The sequence below is a fragment of the Scyliorhinus torazame genome, chromosome 12, assembly GCF_047496885.1.
Source record: "Scyliorhinus torazame isolate Kashiwa2021f chromosome 12, sScyTor2.1, whole genome shotgun sequence".
Classification (NCBI taxonomy): domain Eukaryota; kingdom Metazoa; phylum Chordata; class Chondrichthyes; order Carcharhiniformes; family Scyliorhinidae; genus Scyliorhinus; species Scyliorhinus torazame.
This window is the reverse complement of record NC_092718.1, coordinates 144,789,980-144,802,991: the sequence shown is the minus strand read 5'-3', so window position 1 is coordinate 144,802,991 and position 13,012 is coordinate 144,789,980. Positions and strand designations below refer to the sequence as shown.

At 49.1% G+C, this 13,012-nt stretch overlaps 1 protein-coding gene across 1 annotated transcript in view; it reads right to left on the bottom strand.

Moving 5' to 3' along the window:
• ncf1 (neutrophil cytosolic factor 1) overlaps window positions 1-13,012 on the bottom strand; it is a 260,991-nt gene that overhangs the window by 142,451 nt on the left and 105,528 nt on the right. The window lies entirely within an intron of this gene.

Here is a 13,012-nt window from a genome sequence, read left to right as displayed (position 1 = left end):
AGTCAATGTGTTTTTACAAAAGGGACGTTCTGTTTGACTAGTCTGTTAGACTTTTTTGAGGTTGTAACTAGTAGGGCAGATAAAGGGGGAACCAGTAAATGTAGTATATTTGTAACATTGTGAGTGTACCTACACCACTTGGGCTGCAGTGGTTCAAGGTGCAGCTCACCACCACCTTCACAAGGGAAATTAGGGATCATAGAATCCCAAAAGAAAAAGGCCATTTGGCCTATTGAGCCTACACCGACCCTCTCAAAGAGCATCCTCCTCAGGTCCCATCCTATCCCCTGCAACCCCACCTAAATCACACATCCCGGGACACTAAGAGGGTAATTCATCATGGCCAATCCACCTAAACTGCACATCTTTGGACAGTGGGAGTAAATCGGAGCACCCGGAGGAAACCCACACAGGAAGTGTAGAAGGTTTTAGGTTAGACGGGCAGTATGTTCAGTGCAGGCAGGGGCGGGCCTACTATGAAACTAATGAAGAACAAACAAAGAACAAAGAAATGTACAGCACAGGAACAGGCCCTTCGGCCCTCCAAGCCCGTGCCGACCATGCTGCCCGACTAAACTACAATCTTCTACACTTCCTGGGTCCGTATCCCTCTATTCTCATCCTATTCATGTATTTTTCAAGATGCCCCTTAAATGTCACTATCGTCCCTGTTTCCACCACCTCCTCCGGTAGCGAGTTCCAGGCACACACTACCCTCTGCGTAAAAAACTTGCCTCGTACATCTACTCTAAACCTTGCCGCTAACCCTAACCTATGCCCCCTAGTAATTGACCCCTCTACCCTGGGGAAAAGCCTCTGACTATCCACTCTGTCTATGCCCCTCATAATTTTGTAGACCTCTATCAGGTCTCTCCTCAACCTCCTTCATTCCAGTGAGAACAAACCGAGTTTAAGCTTAAGCATCAGGGCCTCTAATCCCGGAGGGGCCCCAGAAGCGACTTTAGTCCACATTGCTTAAAAATTTTGGATCTATTGTATGAGAAGGTTTTTAAAAAAATAATAATATTAATAATATAGTGTAATTCAATACAAAATAATAGTTAAAACAAAAATTAAAAGGTTATTAAAGTATCATGTAGGCTAGCCGTAAACGGAAAAACATTCAAATTAAGGATGTTTCATTCTAAATATATTTAATATAAAATAATTATAAATAATTTAAAACACTATTAACATTTATGACAGAAATACAAACAGTAGATGATGTGTCGTAACAAAAAAGGGGAGCCATTGAAAAGGCAATCACAATGCTAACGTGAATTTACAACGTGATAGCACTCGTGATAGCGATCTAGACAAGAATTTTTTTCAATAAAGTGTTCATAAGGATACAATATTTTAATTACCCCTACTCAAAAATAAATGTTATATTTTGAAAAGTAAGGTAAGTAATAAAGGTGAAATAGTGTTAGATTAGCCTAAGCCTATTATTTTTATGAAGAGGTGAACGGAAGGTAGGCTACGACTGCATAGCCTAGGCTAATACTGTATTACAAGTATTTATGAAAAAGTAATAAAAGGGTGAATTTGTGTTAAATTACAGGTGTTTATTATGAAAAGTGTTCAAATAATGGTAAAATTGTGTTACATTACCTTAGCCTATGAGTTTTGGTGGCCTAGTCTTGTCTAACTTAGTCTAGCCTCGCATAGGCTAGCTTGAACATAGCCTAATTTAGCCTACTTAGCTTACTTATTATAAATCTTAAAAAATGGCGCTTTACTTTCTGAGGGGTTTTTTCAAAAAAACTTTCTCAGGAAGTAGACTTTATTTTTTTTCCTTTCAAAGCATGCGACAATAGTCGCACGACTCAAATTGAGTAATTTTTTGTTGAATGTATTTCAACAATCCCAATGTTTGAGAGTCAGTAGCACAGATGTTGTAAAGGTGGAGTGTCGAGGTAAGTTGGCTGTTCTGCTGTGGCTAATGTAATTATTTCCCTTTTTAAAAAAAATAGATTTATTAAAGTTTTTTAACACAATTTTTCTCCCTTACAAACAATAACCCCCCCCCCCTCGTAAAAAAACAACAAGAAATCGCGCAGAGCAAGATATATACATTGCAAAATGATATATTACACAGCTTTGTACACTGGCCCTCACCCGTACGTGCCAGTTTCCCCAAACCTTCATGTTATCTCTTGCTCATCCACCCTCCCAGGCAGTCCCCCCTTTCCTCCCCCCCCCCCTCCCCCCACCCTCCCAGGACGTCCCCTCCACCCGCCCCCCCCCCCAAGGTTACTGCTGCTGCTGACCGACCTTCCTCGAACGCACCGCGAGAAAGTCTAGGAACGGTTGCCACCGCCTGTAGAACACGTGCGCAGACCCTCTCAAGGCGAACTGAATCCTCTCCAACTTTATGAACCCAGCCATATCATTTATCCAGGCCTCCAGGCTGGGGGGCTTCGCCTCCTTCCACATTAGCAAGATCCTTCGCCGGGCTACAAGGGACGCAAAGGCCAGAATGCCGGCCTCTTTCGCCTCCTGCACTCCCGGTTCGTCCACTACTCCAAATATAGACCATAAGACCATAAGACATAGGAGCGGAAGTAAGGCCATTCGGCCCATCGAGTCCACTCCGCCATTCAATCATGGCTGATTTCAACTCCATTTACCCGCTCTCTCTCCATAGCCCTTAATTCCTCGAGAAATCAAGAATTTATCAACTTCTGTCTTAAAGACACTCAACGTCCCGGCCTCCACCGCCCTCTGTGGCAATGAATTCCACAGACCCACCACTCTCTGGCTGAAGAAATTTCTCCTCATCTCTGTTCTAAAGTGACTCCCTTTCATTCTAAGGCTGTGCCCCCGGTTCCTAGTCTCCCCTGCTAATGGAAACAACTTCCCTACATCCACCCTATCTAAGCCATTCATTATCTTGTAAGTTTCTATTAGATCTCCCCTCAACCTCCTAAACTCCAATGAATATAATCCCAGGATCCTCAGACGTTCATCGTATGTTAGGCCTACCATTCCTGGAATCATCCGTGTGAATCTCCGTTGGACCCGCTCCAGTGCCAGTATGTCCTTCCTGAGGTGTGGGGCCCAAAATTGCTCACAGTATTCTAAATGGGGCCTAACTAATGCTTTATAAAGCTTCAGAAGTACATCCCCGCTTTTATATTCCAAGCCTCTTGAGATGAATGACAACATTGCATTTGCTTTCTTAATTACGGACTCAACCTGCAAGTTTACCTTTAGAGAATCCTGGACTAGGACTCCCAAGTCCCTTTGCACTTCAGCATTATGAATTTTGTCACCGTTTAGAAAATAGTCCATGCCTCTATTCTTTTTTCCAAAGTGCAAGACCTCGCACTTGCCCACGTTGAATTTCATCAGCCATTTCTTGGACCACTCTCCTAAACTGTCTAAATCTTTCTGCAGCATCCCCACCTCCTCCATACTACCTGCCCCTCCACCTACCTTTGTATCATCGGCAAACTTAGCCAGAATGCCCCCAGTCCCGTCATCTAGATCGTTAATATATAAAGAGAACAGCTGTGGCCCCAACACTGAACCCTGCGGGACACCACTCGTCACCGGTTGCCATTCCGAAAAAGAACCTTTTATCCCAACTCTCTGCCTTCTGCCTGACAGCCAATCATCAATCCATGTTAGTACCTTGCCTCGAATACCATGGGCCCTTATTTTACTCAGCAGTCTCCTGTGAGGCACCTTATCAAAGGCCTTTTGGAAGTCAAGATAGATAACATCCATTGGCTCTCCTTGGTCTAACCTATTTGTTATCTCTTCAAAGAACTCTAACAGGTTTGTCAGGCACGACCTCCCCTTACTAAATCCATGCTGACTTGTCCTAATCTGACCCTGCACTTCCAAGAATTTAGAAATCTCATCCTTAACAATGGATTCTAGAAACTTGCCAACAACCGAGGTTAGGCTAATTGGTCTATAATTTTCCATCTTTTTCCTTGTTCCCTTCTTGAACAGGGGGGTTACAACAGCGATTTTCCAATCCTCTGGGACTTTCCCGGACTCCAGTGACTTTTGAAAGATCATAACTAACGCCTCCACTATTTCTTCAGCTATCTCCTTTAGAACTCTAGGATGTAGTCCATCTGGGCCCGGAGATTTATCAATTTTTAGACCTCTTAGTTTCTCTAGCACTTTCTCCTTTGTGATGGCTACCATATTCAACTCTGCCCCCTTACTCTCCGGAATTGGTGGGATATTACTCATGTCTTCTACTGTGAAGACTGACGCAAAGTACTTATTTAGTTCCTCAGCTATTTCCTTGTCTCCCATCACAAAATTACCAGCGTCATTTTGGAGCGGCCCAATGTCAACTTTTGCCTCCCGTTTGTTTTTAATGTATTTAAAGAAACTTTTACTATCATTCCTAATGTTACTGGCTAGCCTACCTTCATATTTGATCCTCTCTTTCCTTATTTCTCGCTTTGTTATCCTCTGTTTGTTTTTGTAGCCTTCCCAATCTTCTGACTTCCCACTACTCTTTGCCACATTATAGGCTTTCTCTTTTGCTTTGATGCATTCCCTAACTTCCTTTGTCAGCCATGGCTGCCTAATCCCCCCTCTGATAACCTTTCTTTTCTTTGGGATGAACCTCTGCACTGTGTCCTCAATTACTCCCAGAAACTCCTGCCATTGCTGTTCTACTGTCTTTCCCACTAGGCTCTGCTCCCAGTCGATTTTCGTCAGTTCCTCCCTCATGCCCCTGTAGTTACCTTTATTTAACTGTAACACCTTTACATCTGATTCTACCTTCTTTCTTTCAAATTGCATATTGAATTCTACCATATTATGATCACTGCCTCCTAAGTGCTCCCTTACTTTAAGATCTTTAATCAAGTCTGGCTCATTACATAACACTAACTCAAGAATGGCCTGTTCCCTCGTGGGCTCCATCACAAGCTGTTCCAAAAACACCCTTCTGTAAACATTCAATGAATTCCCTTTCCTTGGGTCCACTGGCAGCATTATTTACCCAGTCCACCTGCATATTAAAGTCCCCCATGATCACTGTGACCTTGCCTTTCTGACATGCACTTTCTATTTCGTGGTGCATTTTGTGCCCCCGGTCCTGACCACTGTTAGGAGGCCTGTACATAACTCCCATTATGGTTTTTTTGCCTTTGTGGTTCCTCAACTCTACCCACACAGACTCCACATCATCTGACCCTATGTCATTTAGTGCTATTGATTTAATTTCATTCCTAATTAACAAGGCAACCCCGCCCCCTCTGCCCACCTCCCTGTCTTTTCGATAGGTTATGAATCCCTGGATGTTTAAATGCCAGTCCTGAACCCCCTGCAACCATGTCTCTGTGATGCCTACCACATCATACCTGCCAGTCACAATCTGGGCCACAAGCTCATCTACCTTGTTCCGTACACTGCGCGCATTTAAATATAGCACCTTTAATTCTCTATTGACCGTCCCTTTTTGTTTTCTTAGTGTGGTGGACCTTTGTTTACTGAGCCTTTCCCTACACTGGCATATTTTGTGGGATGGGGACTATCGTAACCTCTCCTGAGTTTTGTCTTTTCGTGCTTTTTTGTATTCCTAAGCAGCTACGCTTCCCACTGATTACTTCACCTCTTGGTTCCCTGACTTTCCCTTTCCCCCCAATCTTTAGTTTAAAGTCCTATTGACCACCCTATTTATTCTTTTCGCCACAACACTGGTCCCAGCTCGGTTCAGGTGGAGACCATCCCAACGGTATAGGTCCCCCCTGTCCCAAAACTGATGCCAGTGTCCCATGAAAATGAACCCCTCTTTCCCACACCACTCTTTCAGCCACGTGTTAACTTCCCTTATTCTTGCCTCCCTATGCCAATTTGCACGTGGCTCGGGCAGTAATCCGGAGATTATGACCCTTGAGGACCTGTTTTTTAATTTGAATCCTAGCTCTTTATAATCTCTAAACAGGTCCTCTTTCCTAGACTTGCCTATGTTGTTGGTACCGACATGGACCACAACAACTGGATCCTCCCCCTCCCTCTCCAGTATCCTTTCAAGCCGGTCAGAGATGTCCCGCACCCTAGCACCGGGCAGGCAACATACCATGCGGGACTCTTTATCCTGCTCACAAAGGATACTATTTATCCCCCTGATAATAGAATCCCCTACAACTACAACTTGCCTATTTACTCCCTCCCCTTGAATAACCCGCTGAACCATGGTGCCTTGGTCAGCTGACTCATCCTTCCTGCAGCCCTGTTCGCCATCCACACAGGGAGCAAGTGCCTCATACCTGTTGGACAGAGTCAAGGGCTGAGGCTCCTGAGTTCCTGACTGCTGGTTCCCTTTACCTGCCTGACTTGCAGTCACACCCTGCTGTCCCTGGCCACTGGCAGGATTTAAACTACTTACTCTGACAGGTGTGACTGCCTCCTGAAACACAGTGTCCAGGTAAGTCACCCCCTCCCGGATGTGCCTCAGTGTTTGAAGCTCAGACTCCAGCTCATCAACTCTGAGCCGGAGCTCTTCGAGCAGCCAACACTTACTGCAGATGTGGTCGCTGCAGCTCGCAATGGGATCTGCCAGCTCCCACATCAAGCAGCTCAAGCACATCACCTGACCAGCCATCACTAATTAATTAATTAGTTTAATTTAAGTTTATGAGTTTAGCTGTGTTTTTTTTAAAATTTGGGGCAGATTTGCTATCAACCACTCAGATCGCAGCTTCCCTCTGACGTCACTTTGGGAAAAAAACTGGAAAACAGGAAGTTTCCGTTAGGTTTTTATACTCACAGAGACTGCTCCTCCTCCTCCGAACTGCTCCCGAAATTAGGCCCGAAGAAAGAGAGAGAACAAAACAGTAGGGAAAAAGCACCTTCTCCCACTCTTCGCCGAATTACCTCACTGCACCAAATTACCAAATTCTCACTCGGTCTGTATCTCTCTCACTCAGGCTGTGTGTCCTTGACCTGCGCAAATATAGCTAGCCCCCAGCTTGGCTTGACCCGGACTTTCACCACCTGAGATATTGCTCCCGCCACTCCTCTCCAGAACCCCTCCAGTGCCGGGCATGACCAAAACATATGGACATGGTTCGCCGGGCTCCCTGAGCACCTTCCACATCTGTCCTCTACCCCAAAGAACCTACTCAACCTCGCCCCCGTCAAGTGCGCTCTGTGGACCACCTTAAATTGTATCAGGCTGAGCCTGGCACACGAGGAGGAGGAATTAACCCTACCTAGGGCATCAGCCCACAGACCTTCCTCGATCTCCTCCCCCAGCTCCTCCTCCCATTTACCCTTCAACTCTTCTACCAGCGCTTCTCCCTCTTCTTTCAACTCCTGGTGTATTTCCGACACCTTGCCCTCCCCGGCCCATACACCCGAGATCAACCTATCTTGAACTTCTTGTGCCGGGAGCAACGGGAATTCCCTCACCTGTCGCCTCACAAAAGCCCTCACCTGCATATATCTAAAGGCATTTCCGGGGGTAACTCAAACTTCTCCTCCAGTGCCCCTAGGCTCGCAAACGTCCCATCAATGAACAGGTCCCCGATTCTTCCAATCCCCGCCCGATGCCAGCTCTGGAACCCCCCGTCCATCTTCCCCGGGACAAACCGGCGGTTACCCTGGTCGGGGACCACACCGATGCTCCCATTGCACCCCGGTGCCGTCTCCACTGGCCCCAGATCCTTAGCGTTGCCGCCACCACCGGGCTCGTGGTATACTTTGTCTGCGAGAGCGGCAGCGGTGCCGTCACTAACGCCCCCAGGCTTGTTCCTTTACAGGACGCCATCTCCATCCTCTTCCATGCCACCCCCTCTCCCTCCATAACCCACTTGCGGATCATCGCCACATTTGCTGCCCAGTAGTAGCTTCCCAGGTTTGGCAGCGCCAACCCTCCTCGGTCCCTACTGCGTTCCAGGAACCCTCTCCTTACTCTCGGGGTCTTATTCGCCCACACAAACCCCATAATACTCCTGCCTACTCTCTTAAAAAAGGCCTTAGTGATCACGATGGGAAGGCACTGAAACACAAACAGAAACCTCGGAAGGACCACCATTTTGACCGACTGCACTCTACCCGCCAGCGAGAGCGGTAACATGTCCCATCTTTTGAAATCCTCCTCCATTTGCTCCACCAACCTCGTCAGATTCAGTTTATGTAGGGTCCCCCAACTCCTGGCTATCTGGATCCCCAGATACCGAAAGCTCCCCTCCGCCCTCCTCAGCGGTAGGTCCCCTATCCCTCTTTCTTGGTCCTCCGCCTGTAATACAAAGAGCTCACTCTTCCCTACATTGAGCTTATAGCCCGAAAACTCCCCAAACTCCCTTAGAGTCTGCATGACCTCCACCATCCCCTCCATTGGATCCGCCACGTACAGCAACAGGCCATCCGCATATAGCGACACCCGATGCTCTTCTCCCCCTCGCACCACCCCCCTCCATTTATTAGACTCCCTCAATGACATGGCCAATGGTTCGATCGCCAATGCGAACAAGGGGGGACAGGGGGCACCCCTGCCTCGTCCCTCGGTACAGTCGAAAGTACTCCGACCTCCGCCGGTTCGTCACTACACTCGCCATCGGGGCTCTGTAAAGGAGCTTAACCCAATTGATAAACCCTACGCAGCACCTCCCAGAGGTACTCCCACTCTACTCGGTCAAAGGCCTTCTCCGCGTCCATAGCTGCCACTATCTCCGCCTCTCCCTCCTCCGATGGCATCATTATCACGTTTAAGAGCCGCCGCACATTGGTGTTTAGTTGCCTGCCCTTTACAAATCCCGTCTGGTCCTCATGGATTACCCCCGGGACACAGTCCTCGATCCTCGTGGCCAACACTTTTGCCAGCAACTTTGCATCCACATTGAGGATCGAGATCGGCCTGTACGATCCACATTGCAGTGGGTCCTTGTCCCGCTTTAGGATCAAATAAATTGTCGCTTCTGACATTGTCAGGGGCAGGGTCCTCTCCTCTCTTGCCTCATTAAAGGTCCTCACCAGTAGCGGGGCCAACAGGTCTGTGTACTTCCTGTAGAACTCCACTGGGAATCCGTCCGGTCCCGGGGCCTTCCCCGCCTGCATGCTCCCCAAACCCTTGCTCAGCTCCTCCAACCCAATTGGTGCCCCCAAACCAGCCACCTCTTGCTCCTCCACCCTCGGGAATCTCAGCTGACCTAGGAATCGTCTCATCCCCTCTTCCCCCGCTGGGGGCTGGGATTTGTGCAGCTCTTCATAAAAGGCCTTGAATACCTCGTTTATTTTCGTTGCACTCCGAACCGTGGCTCCCCTTCCATCTTTGACTCCCCCCATTTCCCTCGCTGCCATCCTCTTACGGAGCTGGTGTGCCAGCATCCGACTAGCCTTTTCCCCATACTCGTAGGTCGCCCCCTGCGCTTTCCTCTACTGTGCCTCCGCCTTCCCTGTGGTCAACAGGTCAAACTCCGTCTGGAGCCGTCGTCTTTCCCCAAGTAATCTTTCCTCCGGGGCCTCGGCGTATCTCCTGTCCACTCTCAAAATCTCCCCCACTAACCTCTTCCTTTCCATACCCTCTGTCTTCTCCCTATGAGCCCTAATGGAAATTAGCTCTCCCCTGATCACCGCCTTCAACGCCTCCCATACCACCCCCACCCGCACCTCCCCGTTGTCGCTGGCCTCCAAGGACCTTTCGATACACCCCCTCACCTTCCCACACACCACCTCGTCCGCCAGCAGTCCCACATTCAGCCGCCACAATGGGCATTGGTCCCTCTCCTCTCCCAGCTCCAGTTCCACCCAGTGCGGGGCATGGTCCGAAACGGCTATAGCCGAACACTCCGTCCCCTCCACCCTCGGGATTAGCGCCCTACCCAGAATAAAGAAATCTATCCGGGAGTAGGCTTTGTGTACATGGGAGAAGAAAGAAAATTTTCTGGCCTGCGGCCTTGCAAACCACCATGGGTCCACTCCCCCCATCTGATCCATAAACCCCCTAAGTACCTTGGCCGCCGCCGGCCTCTTTCCAGTCCTTGATTGGAGCAGTCCAGTGCTGGATCCAACACTGTATTGAAGTCCCCTCCCATTATCAGGCCTCCTATCTCCAGGTCCGGAATGCGCCCCAACATGCGCTTCATGAATCCTGCATCATCCCAGTTCGGGGCGTATACGTTTACCAACACCACCCACGTCCCTTGCAGCCTACCGCTCACCATTACATATCGCCCTCCATTGTCCGCTACAATAGTCTTGGCCTCAAATGACACCCGCTTTCCCACCAATATTGGCACCCCTTTATTCTTCGCGTCCAGTCCTGAGTGGAATACCTGTCCTACCCATCCCTTTCTTAACCTGACCTGGTCCGCCACCTTCAGATGTGTCCCTTGGAGCATGGCCACGTCCGCCTTCAGTCCCTTTAAGTGCGCGAACACTCGAGCCCTCTTCACCGGCCCATTCAGGCCCCTCACATTCCACGTTATCAGCCGGATTGGAGGGGCTCTCACCCCCCCCACGCCCCGCCGACTAGCCATCATTTTCTGGGCCAGTCCATTGTCCACGCCTCCTTCACCCTCCAGTCCCCCAGAGGGGGGACCCCCGTCCCGGCCACCTCTTCTGTGTCCCATTCCCTTTCGGCCAGTGCAGCAGCAACCCTTTTTCCCCCCTTCCCCCCTCCCCACCCCCCCGCTAGACCCCTGTCTAGCTTTTTTGCTCCCCCCATGTCACTCCCGTAAGTCAGCTGACGCCTGCTGACCCCGGTTTCCTCCGCCGTCCCATTGACCTCCCCGCGTGGGAGTCTCTCAATCCATATGCATTCCTTCGTTCCCCTTCCTGCATTTCTTCCCGTGCGCGGGAAAAAAACCCGCACTTTCCAAAGCCCGCTCCGCCCCCTCTGGCGCAGCTCCTGTCGCAGCCTTGTCTCTCTCCCCCAGCCCATGTAACATTTCCTGCGCGTGATTGACCCCCTATATACAACAACCATCACACATCAAACCCCAAAACATCCTCACAAACCCTCAGTTGGAGTCCAACCTTTCGGCTTGTACAATGGTCCACGCCTCTTCAGGCGTTTCGAAGTAATAGTGTTGGCCCTTGTATGTGACCCACAGTCGCGCTGGCTGCAGCATTCCGAATTTCATTTCTTTCCGGTACAACGCTGCTTTGGCCCGGTTGAAACCCGCTCTCCGCTTTGCAACCTCCGTGCTCCAGTCCGGGTATATTCAGATCTCTGCATTGTCCCACTTACTGCTCCGCTCCTTCTTGGCCCATCTCAGGACCCACTCTCTGTCTGTGAACCGGTGGAACCTCACCACCATCGCCCTTGGCGGCTCATTTGCCTGGGGCTTCTTCGCCAGCACCCGATGTGCCCCATCCAACTCCAGCGGCCTCGAAGGGGCCTTCATGCCCATCATCGCCTCGAGCATCGTGCTCGCCTATGCCCCGGCATCAGCCCCCTCCACTCCCTCAGGGAGACCCAGGATTGGCAGATTCTTTCTCCTCGACCTGTTCTCTAGGTCTTCGAGTCTTCCCGCCCACCTCTTGTGTAGCGTCTCGTTCTGCTCCACTCTCACCGCCAGGCCCACGAGCTCGTCCTCGTTCTGACTGACTATTTTCTGTACCTCCTGGATCTTAGCTTCGTGGGCCTTCTGCGTGATCCCGAGTCCTTCAATTGCCGAAAGCATAGGCGCCAACATCTCTTTGCGCATCTCCTCGCGCTGCTTCTCGAAGCAGCGCTTGATGAACTCCTGCAGCTCCCCTTTGTCCCTGGCCACCGCCATTTTGTTTTCTTTCCCTCGCTTCTCCCGTTCCTCCAGTGCCGCTCCTTTGGCCGTTATACTTCTGGTCCGTTTCATAGAAGTTGGCAGTGTTTGCTTCACCAGTCTGCCCCAAAAAGTCTATGGAAACTCCTGAAAAAGGTCTGAGATCCGGCTCCAGACGGGAGCTGCCGAATGCGCGACCTACTCCTCTATGGCCGCCACCAGAAGCCTCGTCCCTGCTTCTTCAATGGCCCTGGTAGATCTTTTCACAGTTGTTCCCTCTGCTGCTAGAATTCACCTTTGATAGAGTCAAGCCAGATTGCAGCTTTAAGCTTGCCCTTCCCCCGCCTGCATGCTGGAAGAGGCCCTCGTCTACTGCTGCAGCTCAAGCCAAATCTTTTACTGTTTCTGCCGGGTCTGGTAGCCAAAAGACATAACATTCCTGGGGGACACTGTCAGGGGAATGCTGCAGCCTTCTTCCCACACCGGGAAATATCAAACAAATACCGTGGGGGCCCTGTAAAAGAGCCCAAAAGTCCGTTCCAAGCGGGAGCTACTGAATATGCGACCGAGCTCTGCATAGCCGCACCCGGAAGTCTTATTTTCCCTTTTTAACAGAGGTCAAGACCCTAGAGGAATAACAATGAGTTCACGAAAGTACTTAAGTGGATACCAAAAACGCAAACTCAATGAAAAGCGATCTGACGAAATTTCTTAATGTCAAAAACTAACAAACTATTTTGCAATGTCAGGTTTGTCAACACCTACAGTTGAAACAAGCCAAGCAAACACCATTGAAGCCAGTGATAGTGCACAAATCGTGTGAGCTCTTTCTAGCAATATTCAACCCACTGTTGACGCTTTTGATACAGATGACGATCACAGTGGTCAACGTGAAAGTACCGCGGAACAAGCAGAGGCTGAGCAGAAACATGAAACAGGAAGCAAATTCAGTGATTTCAAAGAATATAGCGACCTCGAAAACTGGCCCATAACAGTTGATAATGATTTCATACAGAATTGTTCAATGCAAGACATAGGTTTTTTTCAACAAAAAAAAAAAACAGATGATGTATATACCGAATCAAGCAGGGTTTACAAGGAGCAAAACAGAAGTTTCTCAAACAAATATTTTGAAAAAGATTGAAAAATGGCCAGACTGTGATGACGTCCTGGTTAGTTTACTCAAAGAGCAAAGGCTGCATATACTGTTTTGTTTGCAAACTCTTTTCTAAATGCCAAACATCACTTACAACAGATGGGTTTTCTGACTGTACTGACTTAATGTACTCAGAACTCTGGAGAATCATGAAGACAGCATGGAA